At 33.4% G+C, this 19,478-nt stretch overlaps 2 protein-coding genes across 5 annotated transcripts in view; one reads left to right on the top strand and one right to left on the bottom strand.

Annotated features, from left to right (window-relative positions):
* The window catches only part of LOC129803872 (uncharacterized), a 47,687-nt gene extending 42,899 nt beyond the window's left edge, over positions 1-4,788 (bottom strand). Inside the window, exon 1 of the mRNA XM_055850697.1 lies at positions 4,475-4,788. The gene's annotated coding sequence lies outside the window, so the exon portion shown is untranslated. The remainder of the gene's footprint in view (positions 1-4,474) is intronic.
* Positions 3,600-19,478, top strand: part of LOC129803870 (PDZ and LIM domain protein Zasp) — a 70,685-nt gene continuing 54,806 nt past the window's right edge. The window contains exon 1 of one of the 4 annotated variants that reach the window (XM_055850693.1): positions 3,600-4,333. The gene's annotated coding sequence lies outside the window, so the exon portion shown is untranslated. The remainder of the gene's footprint in view (positions 4,334-19,478) is intronic. The other 3 variants (XM_055850692.1, XM_055850691.1, XM_055850690.1) reach the window with 3 other exon arrangements.

The raw sequence follows: 19,478 nt of genomic DNA, 5'->3' as shown, positions 1-19,478 counted from the left end.
TCGAAATTGCATTAATTGCATACGATCCATAAACTATGCTCCCTTTTTTGTCACCTTATCTCCACTGCATTTTATGACTTGGCAAATATTTCCATTCTCTCTGCTGATAGCGTTTCGTTCACCTCCAGCACAACAATTCACGGTGCATTAAGAGAGGTAGATTATTTCCCAAGCCATATCTAACATTCAATCGGGTCAACTGCTCACGGAATGCCTCTTTGGGCATTTTGGGGTCCAACATAAAAAATTTCATTTGATTGATTGCCCTGGCGCCAAGAGTTTGAAATATTTCACTTGTTGTGTATAGATGGCTCTGTCTGAGGGGCTGACAAATAATCAATATAGAGTTTTCAGTTAAAAATTTTATCAGACAAAGATGGATTATCAACCAACCACAGAATCGTTATGTTTTTTCAAAAAAATATGAAAATTTACCTTTTTTACAACGTTTTTGTTTAGTAGGGGAAAGTAGGGGCACTTTTGAATTGTGGCAGCGTTGAATTGATCTTTTTCTCCTATTCTTAAATGGAACTGAGCCTTCGCATCATACGATTCAGCTGCACAATTGGTTTGTAGAGCTAAATTATATCATGACAATGTCCAGCTTCATTTAAAAATAGGAGAAAAAACGGATTCAAAGCTGCCCCAATTCAAAGGTGCACCACTTCCCCCTAATGATTCAGGATTTTGAATATTTGAAAAGCTATCCTCGTTATTCGAGAGATAGAGAGTCCTATTATTGTTTCAACTCCACATTAAAATTCTACGTAGTCGAAAAGTTTCCGAAGTTCTAATCATCAGAAGTATTACAGATAATAATAAACTAAGGTTCAGCTATTATAGGTTATATTCTTAACTTGATTTCATACTTGATTTGAATTTAATTCAGAACTTAAATGAGATATAGGGTAGATTTTGAGTCTTTTTATACGAAAAGTAATCAGCCCTTAAATCGGAATATAAAATTTAAAATTGTGAAGATTTTGACAATAAATATTTATCTTAAAAGATTTAAGTCTTCAGGAGATGGACGGAAATACTGAACTTCTCTGGATTTTCTCAATTTTATTCACTACAATATTTTGGGGATGGATGTTCACTTCATAACATAAGGTATGGAATATGGCTGGGAAAATCCCGTGCAGGCGGGAATTGTTACACTGCACTTGGACTTGGATCATAACTTCTACCGTAGTGTTCACCATTCGACTGATTGCTGTGTAATGTAATACTACCTGCATGAAAAGCGAAGTTTTGAAAACCATTTATTGATTTTCAGACACCCTTACGGATGGTTATATTAGGTTTGGGTTGTTTTGAAAGGTTGTAGCTGCATTGTAGTGTTTGACGAAATTCTTCAAAAAACACCTGAGATCATAAAATTCTTAATGAAATCATCAAGAACCGGAGCTATGATCTATTTAATGTTTATTTATTCCTCTTTATAGCTTGAAACAGGGGAATCGGAGAGATCAATTTTTTTTTTACTAAAATTTAGGACTGGCTCATGTCATAAAGACTGAGGTATTTGAATTTTGAAAAACCAAAATTATGATGGATTTCAATTTCTTGGAAAGGCTTGGGAAGTTGGATTTTACGAACTTCTTCGAAAACTCCAAGTCGATATCTCTTTCCGTTCCTTCTCTAGAAGCCTTTACACGACCGACAAACGGGTAGGGCAAGAAAATCGAATTTTAGTACATGTTCGTATGTAAAGGTCTGCATTAAATTTTCGGCTAAATACGATAAGATCACAATTGAGCTTTTGGGTCATAGAAACTCAAAGTGTAAAGAATCTCAACTAAAATGCAATTTTGATTTTGTATTGAATTTTAACAATCTCGTACTTTTTGATCACGAAACCTTTGGGATTATGGGAGAAATAACAGACAGTTAAAAAATTACCACGAGACAAAACTTATTGAGTAATAATTGTCAGCTTACAATTATTCCAATTAACGACATTATAAGACAGTTTTGTCTCTTTTGTGTTTGAAATTTGAATTTTTGATATTAATAATTAAGAATAAAATAATCTCAACATTTTTTAATTTTTTTTTGTGTACTGTTAAGTGCGCTAATGTGCGCGATTCGCTATGTGGATCATTATGACTACGCTAACTAGATAAAAACCACTTAAAATAATATTTTTATTTCTGTAATATAGTCACTACACTAACATAATACAACTATTCGAGTTTGAGAAAAAGCAAAAATAATATTTTTATCCATTAAATAAGTGACTAATTTCAAACTTGTGCCAGTTGGGTTCTGCACAAAAAAATTTCTTGCAGAAATATTTTCGCTAATGACAGTTGGTTGATTGAAAACATTTATTGTTTTTTCCTTGTGAAAAAAAATATTTTAAATCCAAAGGTTTAATTAGAAGTGAAGTGCAATCATTCCTCTACAAGGTGAGTAAATCGATTTTCATGAAATAATAATATTTTATAAAGAAATTAGTGAATTTGTGGCTGTTTACATTTTGCTCTAAATGGGTGCTTCGCGAATCAATAATTTCTTCCCAAGTATCGCATTGTTCAGCACTGTTTGTTGCCGTTCACAACGCAATAAAAATTTTAAAAATGTAATAAAAATGATTTTCTCATTTTAATATGCTTGTAAATTAAGTGATCCAATTAAAAGACCATTTGTCCCAATTAGCGAAGAGGCGATCCACTTAGTGAATTCTGAATTATTTCAGTATTATCATTATTTTATAAATTTTCTTTAATATTTTTAATTTTTTTATATTTTGTTTCTGTAAAATTGATCCTTTTGGTTTTATCTATTCGAACTCTCATAGTAGGCAAAATGAAGTTATTTTAAACAGAATTAGAATAGGACATAGTCGACTTACTCATAAATTTTTAATGACATAAGATAATTTTCCTATTTGTGAATTTTGTGGAGTTTCACTTTCCATTGAACACATATTGATAGAATGTAACTTATATGATGATGTAAGGTCAAGTATTTTCCAAAATCAAAATTTAAGAAATATTTTAAAAGAAGACTATGCTTCTGAACTCAAAATTATTGAATTTCTGAAAAAAATTAATCTGTATAATGAAATTTAAGTTTAATTTCGCGAAATACCCATTATCTTTAATTGAAATTTGATCAGATCAATTTATGTAAACATAAAAATGTACAAAATGGCCCTAGTGGCTCAGTACATAAATAAATATATTATTATTATTATTTTGTTTCTGAATGAAACGGTGAATCATTCTATGGATTTAGAAGAAGTAAAATGAATTTCATCAGTCCAAAAACAAGCATTTAAGTAGCACTCTACGGATATTCTAATGGTTTTGCACTTATTGCCAGGGTTGGAAGCGTTTATCTAATTTAAATTGAACTATATGTGTAGCTAATTTACTCTTATTAAAATTTTAATTAGTTTGATTTTAAATGAAAGTAATGCAATGCAACTGCTAATGCAAACTCTTGATAAGATCAAATAAAAGTCCCCTGATTTGAATGTCCGAAAAGCTCGAAAGCGTTGATCGACCACCACTGTCTCGCCCTAAGTGCATGGACTGGTCTTGGGCATGTGTGAATGGGCCAGTGATGTGTGCGCATGGCGCGTGATTGTGTTGCGAAAAGCGGCCCCAAGTGGCCGTGGATCGGATCGACGGATGATTCGAAACGACGGTGTGATCATTCGAGGTTCGCGAGTCGACCCAGTCGGACGTTGAGTGGGAAAATCCCTGGTGTTGTCGGGAGCTTTTGTGAAGGAAAAGCCGCGCGTTGCGTCACGCGAGCTGATCAGGTTTCTTAAACGTTCTAAAAATAAGAATTAGCGAAAATTTTCGTCAAAATCCACACAGTGCTGCCCACACATTCTGCCTCCTGCGCAACGACTGAGCGATAAGAATTTCCAATTGAACATTTTTTTCTCGCAATTTTAACCCCGTATTTTCCGACCATAATTTACGTTTTGTCCGGAACGAGAAGAGAGGAGGCGAGGAGAAAATTTTGTGTCTGATAAACGTGTATTGTTACCAACGAGTTTTACCGTCCTCAACTTTTTTAGTGTGTGTCCTCAACCACCCGCCGTTCGGTTATCAGTGCATCATTTGCTGCTTTCAGCAAAGTGTTGTGTGTGAGAGACGAAGAAGAAATAAGAGAAAAAAATAAAGTTGAAAAAGAGGTTCTATATTTTGCTAAACGAAAGTGGAAATAGCAGAGAAAAAAATTACGATCGACTACAAGTTTAAATAGCATTAGGGAGTACACCACGATCGACTTAAGCCATCCAGCAGAGCTCACCGTAGAGATTCATTGAGAAGAAATCACTTGGTGCACATCAGAAGAAGAATTCAAGGTGAGAGACAAATCTCTGCCTCATTTTATTCAGCATGACTCCTCTGCATGAATTTGCAAATCCGAATTGCAAAAGAGAAAATTTCGGTTGACTAAAAGGACACTGTTATAAATAAAGTAACATCGTCTCGTGAACATGTACCTTGTGACTTGTGTCTAGTGCAGGGTGTTAATTAATTTTCTCTATACAAAACATTATGTGAAAATCCAATTGCATCCAAAAATGATGGATCCCAATTGATGACTGTGATCTTCGAATTCTCTGAATCACTCTGTTCAACAATTCGTCAACTTCCTCCGACTCAAATTTCTTTCTCACTCTCACAAATTGCGAATTTGAATATTATGAAACTGTGACTCCTTTCTCATGCACATTTCCAATTAAAATGCCACAAATGAAAACGAAAATTTCTGACTCACACACAATACTGAAAATGAAACTTGTCCAATCTTGGATCATATTACCAAAACACTGTCGCCGACTTCTTCGAACTGCCTTTGCGGTATTTTGATCTTCACAAAGTCCAATTTTAGCGTGACGTAGATGAGGTTTAGAGCAGCGAAATTCCATAAATTTCCACTGAAATTGTATGGCAATGTGCAAATTTTCTAGGTCAATTTCTTGTTCACATTTTGCGATCGATGATCGTGTGAGAGTGTCTCGACATAGAGTGCAACTTGGTGCAATTCTCTAATTGCGGTCACTGATGCGTGTGATTTGGTTTTTTTTTTTTTGTGAAGGTATCTTAATATGTCCGTACGTCTGGTTGTCTGGCCTGAATTTGCTCTTATGGATAACTGATTGGATAGAACCAGAAATTTGCATGGTATGAAATAGGAAAACGTTTCTTGACTCATTTTGAAAATAAATTTCTACAGGGACCTTCAAGAGATCTCTGAATTCATAATTAATTTACTCGGTATATAAGAGTTGTTGATAGATACAATGTTATGCAGTTTAGTTCGAATTTAAATGATAATAATCTACCATATTGCCAGATTCAGGTGATACTTTAAACAAGGATGAATCGTGATCAAAATATCTTTTCGATTTAAGAAATAGAATCCTTAATCGGGATATTCAAAGCGATCGTGATATAGGTTTAGCCCAGTTTCCAGCGTTCTCTGTATCCTAAATAACAAACAATTAAATCTGTTTTTCAGAATCTAATAAATCATTTGTCTTTAATAATCTGATCGTAAGTCAAAAATTTTCAAAAATTATTGACTGATAAGAAATTAGTGAGGATAATCCATATAGGAACAACTCCTCGACTAAAGAATTGTGCTTCTTTATCTTAATTCATAGCTTGATCGACTCTTCTTTTTATAATTCAAGAATTAGTTTTTTTAATCGTGAAATGTGATCAGAACATCTTCCATAGAGTTAAGAATTCTGATTCTCAAACATAATCAGAACTTTTCTCGTTTAAAGAAATGGGATCCTCTATCGTAATCAGCAACGCATTAGGAACTTTTTGTTCATTAAAGTATAACAATTTTTAAACATAAAATATGATTCAAAAATATTATACATTTCATAATTAGGGTGCCATACGATGATTCCTTTATTCTTAATTCTTGAATTGTGAAGATATTCCAATCTCGTTTTTTGAACAAAATGCTTCGAAAGTGTTTCATTTTTGGTGTAATACGTTTACGACTTACTCTTTTGGTTAGTATACAATTTTCGAGCAGTCATTACGTAGGTTAAATCAGCAGTTGTCATAACTTCTTCATAATTGAGGAGTTCAGAGCAAAAAAACGCTTTTTTAATAGGGAAATGCATACGATTTAGAGTTTTTTTTTGCTCTGAGCGCCTCAATTTATATCAGTAATTCTTGAAAACATATGGAAATACACAGATTATACAATGTTTGCTAATATGAACAATTTAGTTATGACAATTGGCTATTTAAATTACGATTATGGGATTCAGTCCATTAAGACTTTATTTTAAGGATCTCCGAAAAGATAACCCCTCGTTTGAAAGCTGGTACTACCCAAATTATTAGAAATTTGAATTTTCAGTATTTTGAATTTGTAGCGATTTGTAGCTCAACCGATAGGGGAAAATACTCTCCTTTCGAATGTTCATGCCTTCGAATAATGTGAGTTTTCTTTTATCATTCCTAAGGGACTAATACATTTCTATTAATTATTAGTTAGCTTATCGTTAATTATTGATAATTACGTAATAATTATGTTAAAAATGTCTTAGGGAAGATAGAAGAAATTCACATTATTCGAATGCAGGAACGTTCAAAGGGGAGTACTTTTCGCTAGGTTTTTTAGTATTTCATTCCTCTTTTCTTTTTTATGAATTTTCATGATTTTCCTATTTTGAAGCTAGAATTTTTCATCAAGACTTTTTATTCATTTTTATTTGTTCCCATTGAATTAATTAAACATAAACTAGTAGGGGAAAGTGCTCTACCTTCGAACGTTCATGCCTTCGAACAATGTGAATTTTCTTTTAGTTTTCCTAAGAGACTTACACATTTCTATTAAATATTAGTTGGCTTATCATCAATTGTTGATAATTCCGTGATAATTTAGTGTAAATCTCTTACGAAAAACAAAAGAAATTCACATTATTCGAAGGCATGAACGTTCGAAAGGAGAGCACTTTCCCCTACAAAAACAAACTTTTGACTTCTTATTAATTTCGCAACGAGACTTATATGACTTTTTGTTCGAACTTCAGAGTATTTCGAGTATGTACCCTTTACTGTTTTCATTGAGATGTGAGAAAAATCGATTCAATTAAGTTTATAATATTTGTTCCTAAATCGTTCTTTATATAATTTATAAATTCCAAACGTGTTAAAAATCGGTTTGAGTATTCTAAATTTTAGGTTGAATTTTTAGGGATGATTTTTTCAATTAAAGGTCGACTAATCTTTTTGGTAGAGAAACTCTTAGATAAATAAGCTAGGTCTGCGAAATAGAAGGTTTTAGCTTTAAGCGGTACTTAGTCTATGTGTCTTGAGAAGTATCTAAATGTGTTTAATTTTTAAAAACAAAGAATTCGTAATGATTTTTCAAAAAATGATCGATTAATTGGCTAAAATTTTGTTTATGTAGAAATTACAGAAGTTAAGCGGTATAGTTAAACCTGGGTCTAAAGAACCTTAAAGCCTGTCATTTGTAACCTACAACTTAGACACATGTTTAGTTGGTACTAAGTTTGGGCTATAAGAGCATCGTCAAGGAAAAAAAAGCTCCAGATTCAAGCTCTCGCGGAGCTACTCAAAGCATCCGTGATGTCCCCTGGTGGTGAAAAGAGGCATCACGCGCCATCAGTTGTCTCGTTTTTTCTACTGTTTTTTGTTCACGCTCATCGTCTGTCTATTTTTCTCCGAAGCGCTCCCCAGACCCAGAGCACACAAAAAACTCATTGAAAAGGTTGAAAACCCAAAGGCAGATTTTTAGCCTTGCGATGCATTATGAGATTTTGTGAAGGAAAGAAAAAATGAGACATGCATGTTTTACGCATATCTTTGTCTCTAAAAATTGATTAAAAAAAAATTAAATTTTCAAGTGACAAAATTTCTATTTTTATTTTCTTCATAGTTCAAAATTTCTATTTCTTCAAAAAGGACACGTGCATTTGACACATTTGAAAGATAGGGGGAAACAGGTTTGTTTTTTGGCCTTTTTTTGGTACGGGAAAGTCAAACTAATAAATAATTAACATGACCTTTATTTTTCCTCCATTCTTTCCAAAAACCATGTTCTTCTTGGGAATCTTTAAAAACGCATCCTGCGATTTTTTTATTTTTAAATATGTTTTAGAGGCCGACTCGGTGATAATTTCATATAAGAAAATACTGTTGAATCAAAGATTTTTCAAGGTCAAAGGTTAAAAATGCTCTATAGAGAGCGTATTTTTAAACCGAATAGAGTGACATTTGGTATAGTTCCAAAGGTCATGCAATTTTTTACAATTCTGAAAAGGGTATAATTTTTTTATGAATCCATATAATAAACCAGTTATGAAACTATAACTAATTTTAATCTGAAGTCCAATTGTAGTATTGTTAGCAAATTGCACAATCACAGTAAAAACTTTTGGACACTGACCAAAATATTTCTTAAAAATTTTCTTTAGAACAATTTGTTACAGAACAAATATGTACCTAAAAAAGATATTTATTCGTTCCAATATTTTTTTTTCTTTACGGTTTTGTTAAGAATAGTGACAATTGTGTAAAAGTTTTCTTTTAGAACCGTTTCGATACGGTGGAATACCTACAAATTTCAGTAGATTTCGTTTTATACAAATTTGATCTGTGAGTTGGAATAAAATTTTGTTACGCTCTACTGTTTTGTTCCCACTGTCAGGAACAAATTTGTAGATTTTTTTTTATAAAAATACTATTCCTACATTTGTAACATATTCGTTTCAAAAATTTTCGGTGTCCGTGGACGATTTAATTTTTGGAACAAAAATCGTTACTAATATGGGGAATCCTTTTGCCTCTCTTAAAAAGTACAAATTTGTTGCTAAAAGTCGGAACCAAAATATAGACATTTTGTTCCAATTATCGGGAACAAATTAATGCAATTTAAAAGATCTCGTCCGTTTCGTCTAACAGTTAAGGTCTATAGTTAAGGTGCCAGTGCTGGTAGCAAGAGGGGAAAAATCTCGCCAATCTCGAATAAAAAAAAAGTGAAACCGTAAATATTATAGCTTGAAAAATGCCACAAATTTAACGTCCTTCTTGCTGCGATGGTGACTTTCGGAACAAATTAGTTACTAATATTGAAAATCTTTTTGTTACTCCTTGAAGGCACAAACTGGTTTATTATATGGATTCATAAAAAATTATACCCTTTTCAGAATTGTAAGAAATTGCATAATCATTGGAACTATACCAAATGTCACTCTATTCGGTTTAAAAATACGCTCTCTATAGAGCATTTTTAACCTTTGACCTTGAAAAATCTTTGATTCAACAGTATTTTCTTATATGAAATTATCACCGAGTCGGCCTCTAAAACATATTTAAAAATAAAAAAAATCGCAGGATGCGTTTTTAAAGATTCCCAAGAAGAACATGGTTTTTGGAAAGAATGGAGGAAAAATAAAGGTCATGTTAATTATTTATTAGTTTGACCTGCCAAGATTGTAAAGTTTTAAATTTCGAATCGTAAGGGTTAGGGGAAAGAACTGTCCTTTCGAACGTTCATGCCTGCGAATAGCGTGATTTTTCTTTTATTTTTCCTAAGAGACTTATAAATAATTATCACATAATCATAAATATTGATGATAAGCTAACTAATATTTAATAGAAATGTGTAGGGGAAGGTCGTCTGCCTTCAAACGAAAAATGTAGTTCCAAATTTAAGATTTGTTTCTGAAGAATCCACAAAATGGATTTTATTTTCTACTACACCAAAAAATTCTCTTGTTCATTCGGCGTATATGACTACCTCATTTACCATTTGCAAGTCCTCAGTTTTTCCTTCTGAGGAAATTAAAAAAAGTGATGTCGATTTGTATGAAGGCAGCTGGCATAGTCTGCCTTTAAACGCGAGGCAGCTACCTTTAAATGTTTTTTTTTCACTGAGAATATCAAATCAATAAAAGTAAATGGGCTATAAATGATTAGATTGAAGCCTAACGCACTCACTAAAATCATCACTGCAGTCAAAAGACATTAAACAATAACTTTTCTTCACATTTTTCTGAAGCACTGTTTTGCACTTGAAAATTTGGAAGAAAATGCCATTGAAGTTGACAATTGTCAACTTGAAACATCCCGGCCGGAGCAAGATAGCGGGTTATAAGTATTTGTATGACGTTCGTCAGAGAAAAGTAGGAGTTCGATTTCACATGTCTTGATGTATGGAAAGATAGGATTTAAAGGCACACGACATTAGCATTTAAAGGCTGCTGCAGGGTGATATTTGCAAATTTTTGCCACCCACAAAAATTGTGTCATCTGAACCAAAATGTATTAACAGAAATATTAAGCCTGATTAACCTTCTATGTGTCACAATGGAAGATTTATTTGTAAAATGATTTTTACTATGAAAAATCACATGATTTGTGGAGCATCAAAATTACAGTTTAGAGCTCATTTTCATTTTTTTTTATCTAGCATCTAGGAAATAGGAGCTAGGCTCTCCATTTTTTGATGATTTGTGAGGATGATGGATAGCTACCTAATAGTTAATAGAATATAATTTATGCTTTTGAGAACAACGAAAAAATCGCAACATTTAAAGGCTGCTGCATTTAAAGGCAGACGACTTTCCCCTAAGTCTCATACGAAAAATAAAAGAAAATTCCCATTATTCCAAGGCATGAACATTCGAAAGGAGAGTACTTTCCCGTACCAAAAAAAGGCCAAAAAATAAACCTGTTTCCCCCTATCTTTTAAATGTGTCAAATGCACGTGTTCTTTGAAGAAATAGAAATTTTGGACTATGAAGAAAATAAAAATAGAAATTTTGTCACTTGAAAATTTAATTTTTTTTATCAATTTTTAGAGACAAAGATATGCGTAAAACATGCATGTCTCATTTTTTCTCTCCTTCACAAAAGTTCCATTTCAAAATCGGGTTTTCTATTGTAATCTCGAAATCATGTTATGCTTTTTCGCTACTTTTAGGTTTATTTTGTAACTTCGCGGATCGCGGTGTGTTCGTGGATTTTAGTGGGCCGCGGAATTTTTCGTGTATTTGCGTGGATCGCGGTGTTGCTCCCGGATTTTCTCGGATCGCGGAATCGTTCACGAATTTTCGCGAACCGCGAAATTTCTCGCGGATCGCGGAATCTTTTGCGGACCGAAGAATTTCTGACGGATTTACGCAGCCGCCAGAATTTATTGTGGATTTTCCCGGACCGTGAATTTTTTCGCGGATTTTTGAAGATCGCAGTATTACTCGCGGATTGCGGAATAGTTTCTGAGCCATTTTGGCATAAAAGTTTTACATGTATTTTTGTGCATTTCTGACAATCGAATTTGCACTCTTCAATTTTCAACGACCTCGAGTTGCACGCATTTCGAGGTTTCCTGTAATAAATCTCAGCTAGCATAAGGTCATCTGGACTTCGATTTTGCCCCCAATTCGAATTTGCAATGAAAGAATCACACATAGCATAAGCCCATTTAGGCTTATCACTGACTTTTTTCTTCTCCGAGAAAAATTATATCGGCATATTATGTAGTCACCGCGATATTAGCTGGTTTTGTGAAATGCCCATGACGATTGACGATTCATAATTTTTACGATTTTCTACAATTTTTTGAAACAACGAGACTGATCGTGAAAATCATAAAAATTCGCTCAGCTGTAATTCATAAGATTTCTCACACAGTGGATGAGTTTTGTTGTTTTGCATTTTTTTTTCTCCTCCGCCTGATCGAAAAAAACTGCAGGCGTGCTGAAGGTCAGAGAGAAAAGGAAAGACATGGTGAAAAATGCGACGCGTAATCTTGTGGCGAATTGCTGAACAATTTTGAGTAGCATTTCTCGGAAGTTCGGAAAGCTATCAAAAGCTCATGAAAATTTCCAATTTGGAGCATGTTGTTTAAAATTTAATTGCAAAAAAACTATTAGGAGTTTCTCCAATTCTAATGTACCATTTGAAAGCTAATGAAATGTAGATTGGTACAAAAATAATTATTAATTCGGAAAAAATGATATTCTCGGTACAAAGATGCAATGAAAACTGTCATTTTTTGGACAATTTTCAATTGAAAAATACTTGGAAAATTTGTATGAAAAGTGAAAGAAGTGAAACAGGCATTTTGTAGAGCATGTCTTTAGGAGCAAAATTAAAAAAAAAATATACCTCTCTATCTTTCGTATTCTAGGAGATAATGCAGCTTCTTTGTGGCATGTTTTAGAAGTATACGAATGTTTGGAAAATTATATTACGAAAGCAAAACAGTTTTTCAAAATATTAAAACAGGGAATTCAAAGATAATATAAAAAACTACCCTCAGTTAAATTTTCAAGGAAATATCTCAAAAATTGTAAGACTTGATACACTTTTAATTTTGGGTTTTTGTATGGAGCCGCCATTTTCTGGCTTTATTATTCTCATAAGGTTCTTTTGTCCTATAAAGAGGTCTATATTCTGATCACCTGTTAACTTCGTAAATTCCATTTGCAATCCATTCTAATCCAGTATCAAATTCGTAAAGTATTTGAGCCTGGGTTTTAATGCTGCAGATCCCTCCTACTGAACCGTCTTCGCGGAAAAGTTATCGGAAAATATTTACTTCTACTTGAATTGTCCCAACAAATTTCAAATTTGCGCCATACTGTATCTTCTAAATTCAATTCAATAAATTGAACATTACCGATCACTTCCTCTGAGAATTGGTAAACACTTGGTACTCAAGGTCATGTGCACCACTCAATTTTGATCTTTTGAAACTTGTACACAACAAAATTCTTTCCTCAATTTAATTTTTTTTCGCCTTTTGTTGCCCATTCGTTTTTGATAATTTTTTTTGGGGTGCTATCTTGAGTGAAATATTTTCAATTTGGCAAAAAAAAATTGCAAGAACCAAGAGAAGTGTTATCATAAGCATTTCGAGGAATATTCAGGGATTGAGTGTGTGTCCACAGAGTGAAAAGTTTGTGAGGCAACAGATGAAAATGGCGTAACGTCTAAATTTATCCCAAATATTGTGGTGTTTTATTTTCGTAAATCGTCCGCACGGTACCACTGTTCATTTAATTCTGAGCTGGCCTCTTGATCAATTTTCTCCCCATAGTCTCCTCCGGACTGCCTCACAATTGTACAGACTTGTCTCCTGACCATCGTGTGCCTAGGGCAAAAAAAAAGCACAGAGATCAGCAGCCGCGGTAAAAAAGTAAAGAAGATCTTTCAAAAATCATCAAATTCTGTGTCTTTGGAGTACACTTTTTCTTGCTGTTCTGTGAGACAACAGGTGTGTGTGTCTATTCCCATGTCCTTGACATCGCAGACGCTATATTACAGTGCTAAAAATGTTCTTACGATGGGGACAGGAGGTGGGTAAGGTGGGTGGAGAGGTGAGGAATTGGCGGGAGGTTACCATCAAGTTTAGTTCACTCTCTTCATACACGCAAAAGTGTCTTGCAATTTTTCGTACTTATGCCCCCTTCCCTCAGCACTATAATCTCAATCTTCCATCCAATGTGCCTTCGTCTTGCATCGTTGATTTCATTATTACATTCCTTGCCGGTCGCTTTTTTTTTTCTTCTTTCCCGCCTTTTGGGTCTGTTTTTGTATCTCCGGACACTCCATAAACAGAGAGATGTCGGGCGACAAAACATCTCCCAGGAACATCGTCATTTCTCTGCCACCGAAGAAATTGATGTTCACCCTATCTGACCTAGACGTTGTTAGAAGCAGAACAAAAAAATTCAATAACACTGATGTTCACTAAAGATGTGAGTGGAGATGCCACGGTGACTCATACCTTCATAAATACACCTTCGGAGATTTGTTTGCCCTATCGATTCCATTCACGGGATTCCGACCTGATCGCATCGTAAATTCCCTCAGAACATCTTGGAAAATTACAGCACTGGACCTAATGGTTAATCCAAGGGGTGTTTATGCAACAACATAAATAAAAAAATAAAACTCTTAAAATTTTGGAATATATAGCAATAATCTTATTAATTTTACTGAAGCTCCTTGTATTGAAAAATTAAAATCAGTTTATCAAACTTCTTTAATGGTGATACCGGTGATACCCTTGCATGCTTCCTTCATTAAGTACTCGCAGTGTGTAGACCATTGCTCATGGGCACATTATGTATTAAATTTCCTACGGCTTTAGTATTTATGGCTCAATTGAAATAAAATATTGACTAGAATTCGAACGTGCGAGGGTCTCTTATGATGCATTTTGTGTGCCGTGTGCTCACATCCAGAGTTTGTTTCTCCAAAAGTGTCTTGGCTAACAGGTACATAGTTTTCTTTTTTCACAAAATATTGCTAATGTCTAGAAAATGAGGGGGAAAAACTAAAGAGGTTGGGTTCGAGATAATGTCATTTGAGAAGAGGTCATTGAAGACCGGAAGTTGATATCTCTTACTGTTTGAATTTTATATGGGTCAATTAAACTGAATTTCGAAATTCATTCGTTCATTTTCAAACGCTTATCCTTATTGGGGTCGCGGGCCCCTGACATCCAAATTAGCATGAGCCCGCGACCCCAATAGGGATAAGCGGTTGAAAATGAATGAATGCAGGACAGTGAAACACGGTATTGACCTTTGGCTCCTTTCTCCTTTTAATTTCCTAAGCCTTGCATTTTAATTTCCTAAGCATGTCAATACCGTGTTTCACTGTCCCTCATACTCAGTTTACTGGCCGAAAACTATCTATGAATGAATGAATTTCGAAATTCAGTTTAATTGACCCATATAAAATTCAAACAGTAAGAGATGAATTTCAAAATTTCAAATTATTTAAGATCAAGATTATGATTTACAATAACTTGATCTAGGCTTAATTGTCCCTTTACTATAATAGTAAATAACTAAAGATTAGCAAAAAAATATGTCAGGTCACTAAATCTTTCTAGTTTGATAATATGTACAAACTTTAAAAGTAGTCTTAAAAAATCAGAGAAAAATTATTTTCTCTACGGGTCATCGGTATTCCAAACATACTTAAATTGTTAAACTGTTAAACAAAAAATATCCTTTAACATACTAATCTACACAGTAAAAGATATTTCGTAAAAATGTTCGTAAATGTTTGTGAATTCCTACTGGAAACTTATGAAATGCTCGTAAAGCATAACTCATTAAAAAATTTGTAAAAGTTTGCACTTTTCACAAAATTGTTCATAACCTAAGCATTCAAAGCATTTTTTGTTCTTTTGCAAGCATTTATTTGTACATTTTTGTTGGTCTGGCAAAAATTTACGAACAAAAAACAAAATTTTACAAACATTTACGAATAAATGTTTGTAAAAGAACAAAAGTGCTCATCAAGTGATCATGTTACACATAATGTTTGTGAAAAAGTACGAACTTTTACGAATTTGTTTGTGGGTTATACGATTTACGAATATTTTAGAAGTCCGCCGGTAGGAATACACAAACACTTACGAACAATTTGACAAAATATTTCTTCTGTGTACTAAAAACCTCCTACATTGCTAAATCTATCAAATGTGCTATATTGCCAGATATCTCCTCCTTAATTCAAAGACAGACGACTCCATCCAAAAAGTATCCGTTAATTTGTCAATATAGTGTTTTATGATTTTTCTGCATAAAAAAATCTCTACCACAAAAGTTCAGAGCACGGCAAAACGTGGAATCTCTTTGTGCAACCTCATCCGGAGAAGTTCAACAATTAATACCCAAGCAATGGATTAAAAGTGAAGAAGTCGCAAAAACATTTGGATGTTTTTACTCCATTCCTCATTCTCCATCACTCTGGTGATTTTTATTTGTGGAAATTATTTATGAAGCATTCAATGTCATAATTCAAGTGGATGCCACGAGATTTAACAATAATATTCTGTGAAAATCATCATGGAATTAGTTGCTGACTTTTTATTATTTTTCTTCTGATGCCAACAGACAGAATTTTTATTTCTTCTCTCTGTAGTGGAAGAATGTTCCGTGTAATGCAAAACCTCATGGTTTTTTTGTCCTAGTGATGTCTCTTTATCTTTGGATTTTGCAATTTTCATATTTGTGATTTCTTTAGAAACTTAGCAATGTTGTATGAAGAATTTTTAGAGTAATTTTCCAATTCAAAACCGCGGGAAAAACAGACAAAGATTCACTTAATTTATAGTGTGCGAAATAAATGTCAGGAAGATGTCATAAATTGCAAGATATTACAGCTCGGTACAAGAAATGGTCGAGCTCTTTGAATAATTTACCGAAAGTTATTTCCTAAGGCTTTATACTTTGAGATAAAATGTTGCTAATAAATTGCAATACAGGAGTTAGAGCTTGATAACCTAACACCTAACCTATAAAGTTAGAAAAGACTTTTCTAATTTAATAGGATAGTAGTAAAATTCTGAGGTTAATAAATTTTAAGAAATAAAAGATCAGTATTGAATGCTGCGAAGGATTTCTTTTAAGTATGAAGTTAAATGGAATTGAAGTGACAAACGATGATACAACGCAATGAATCTTAACGTACTAAATAAAATAAGAAAAATAATATCAAACACGTGATATAAAATTTACAAAATTCAGTAAGAAAAATTTTTTACTTAAAAAAGAGAAAATGCTTGCCATTATAAACCATTGCGATTAAAAATAAACTTCAAATTTGACCAATAAAAAGTAACATTTTATCAGTGAGAAGTAAAATTTGACTGGTAAAAAATCAATTTGTGCAGTAATGGCCCCGACAAATCTTTTTGATCGATAAAATTTCACTAAATCAAAATTCACATCCCTTTCTTTTTCAAAAGATTTGCATATGTCTACCTCATTCTTTTGCACTTCAAATTCGATTGACCTAAATTGAAAGTTGTCCAAATTAACAACCAAAGTATCCAAAATTTGTGTAAAATTCTCCTCTACATATCAATTCATTTTGGAACGTATTGAAACTAATTTTAATTAAAACAAAGACGATAAACATCTTGACAAGTTTCTAAACAACCCTTCTAAAAAAAGAGTAACAAAACAAATCAATTAGTATTGAAAATATCGCACTTTAAATTTACAACATTGTTGCTTATAAGCACCTTGTCCGAAATTATGAGCTTTTACCCTATATATTATGTAGGTAGTAAAATTTGAACAGTTTTAACTTTAAGATTCGGTGTTGATACATTTTTGTTGAAAAATTCTATATTGGCCTTAATTCTAAGACCGAGATCAAAGTCAATGTCAAGAAAATCTCAGAATTTTCGTATTCTGAAATCAAAAGATCAAGATAAAGCGGTCGAATTTGACAAAATATCAAAATAAAATTTGTGGGATCTTTAGATCCAATACACAAACCGTGTGAATTGTGGGATTTCTAATTCTGAAACTAATATTTCAAGACACCAAATTCAGAGCTATGGCCCATTTCACAATTGTTAACCCAGTCGACGGCCAAACCTACCAATCCCAATTCTTCATTCCTGATAAACCCAACTCAATATCCAAAGACGGGTTCTGGAGGTTGCTGGGGCTTTTGTTCGAGTCAATCGTCTCCGTACTTTAGTGAGTCAGCATCAGTCGCTGTTCCGCTTCAGTTCCCTTATTTTCCCTTTATAATTATCAAGATGCTAACTAAGGAATATTTCTGTAAGGAAGGGTTTCAAAAAGTAAATTAAAAAGTACATATGATACATTTTTGTATTTTTTTGGTCTGCGAATTGAAACTATTTCTTACTTTATTTTAAAATTTAATTTCATATTTGGGAAGCCTTTCATGCTTCGCGCACACTCTGACTTCTAACACTTAATTTTTTCGTATATTCCTTTAATGAATCTAACTTAAATTTTTCAGGAAATGTTGGACTAAAGATTAGTTATTAAAATATATTTCCATTACGTCAGATTTATTACCTTACCTTACCTTACCATTCACTTTACTTTTTAGTCCTTTTTTTAATATCACAGGCTGTGAGATTACAAAAAACCTTCTTTCTGCTAGTAAAATATTCTTCACTAAAATCTTTATCAATTTCGTGTGATCTCAACTGTGGAAAGTGATTTAACTTGGTGTTTCAATCACTTGCAACATTGCGTGCTAGAAGTTCTCAAAATAGAGAATATCATGGAAACTGTTCAAGATCGCGAATGTCGCACAACTCTGCGTTGCTTTTGAAGTTCACGCAGCATAAAATCATAAATAGAGGCAAGAAATATACCTCGTGGAGAATTTTATCGCTCAGTAAGATTCTGTGTCAATGAGATTCTTTTTGCGTCAAGAACTTGAACCACAAGTGGTTGATGACAAATTGCACGGGCAAACCTTCTTGGCCTGCCTTCAGCAGCAAAATTCAGATAAATTGGCAAAAACATCATTATAATGATCGATCGAAATCTTTAGTAGAGTTGCGCACAAAATGTGCAAGAGAGTGGCTTATCCAAAAGAAATTTCGCAATGTGCCAAAACACGTGCAAAATGACAACAAAGACTCTCATTGAGATGGAAGACAAACTCTTGACCATATGCACCAGTGCTGATCCCTTAATAGATTGCGCCTGAGTGTCTTGGGATCCAGGCCTGTTACCAGTGGGGTTAAGTCGTTCCCAAAATAAACAGCAATCTCCCTAAAAAAAAATAGCAATCGAAATACAGAAAGTGATTCTTTTGGTTTGATCGAGCGTCTAATTAAATTTCCACTAACAATGTGGGTCCAATTGTATGAAAAACACGATTTGAGGTGAAGTTAGTGAGTGTCTAACATAAAATTGTACAACAAATTGCATTTTGTGTGGTGAATGAAGGCAATATGCAAATGAGTAGCATGTAAAATAATACCATTTTCGTTTCCGGTTACATTTTATATCGATCACACCGTGTTCAGTGAGTCATTAGGTAAAACCGCAAATTGATGAAAGTTGAAAAAATTTTCGTTGTTGCGACCTTTTAGCATCGTCACATGAAATTTCCTCATAAGATGCTGTCACATTTCATTAGAATGTCATTAATTTTCCACAGAATTCACACAAAAATTCCAAGGAATGTCTCTCTTTTCCGTGTTGACGCAAATGCATTGCTGAATTAGGTGGTTTTCTTCATTCTTCTGACTTACCTTTAAGCTCCAAAATGTGTGGGTTTGCCTCGAGGAAATCGCAGCTATTGTTAGTAATAAAAAAAGCCAATTGCCGCCAGACGGGCTTCAGACAAGGTTTATCCATATGGCTTAACTGCTGTAATTTCTCAATAAGTGAGATTTTTGTGAAAATGTTGACAATAAGTGCAATTGTATTTTAGAAAAGCTAGATCTTCGTAAACTGAACTAAATCTCTGAAACCTCTAGTTTAAAATATGTTGCGATATCAATTTTTACATACTTAATTTCTAAAATTGATGCACTCTTGTGAATATTTCCCAAATGATTTTATTTTATTTTTTGAAAACGAAGCCACTATGCGTTTTAGAATTTTCCAAATATTCTAAATATTAAAAATGACGACTTGGGGTGAAAAATAATAAAAGGCATGGGGCAAAAAGTAACAATAATCTAAGAAA

Source organism: Phlebotomus papatasi, chromosome 2 (genome assembly GCF_024763615.1).
Source record: "Phlebotomus papatasi isolate M1 chromosome 2, Ppap_2.1, whole genome shotgun sequence".
NCBI lineage: Eukaryota > Metazoa > Arthropoda > Insecta > Diptera > Psychodidae > Phlebotomus > Phlebotomus papatasi.
The sequence above is the reverse complement of the archived record's forward strand: the minus strand, read 5'-3'. Positions and strand labels throughout refer to the sequence as shown.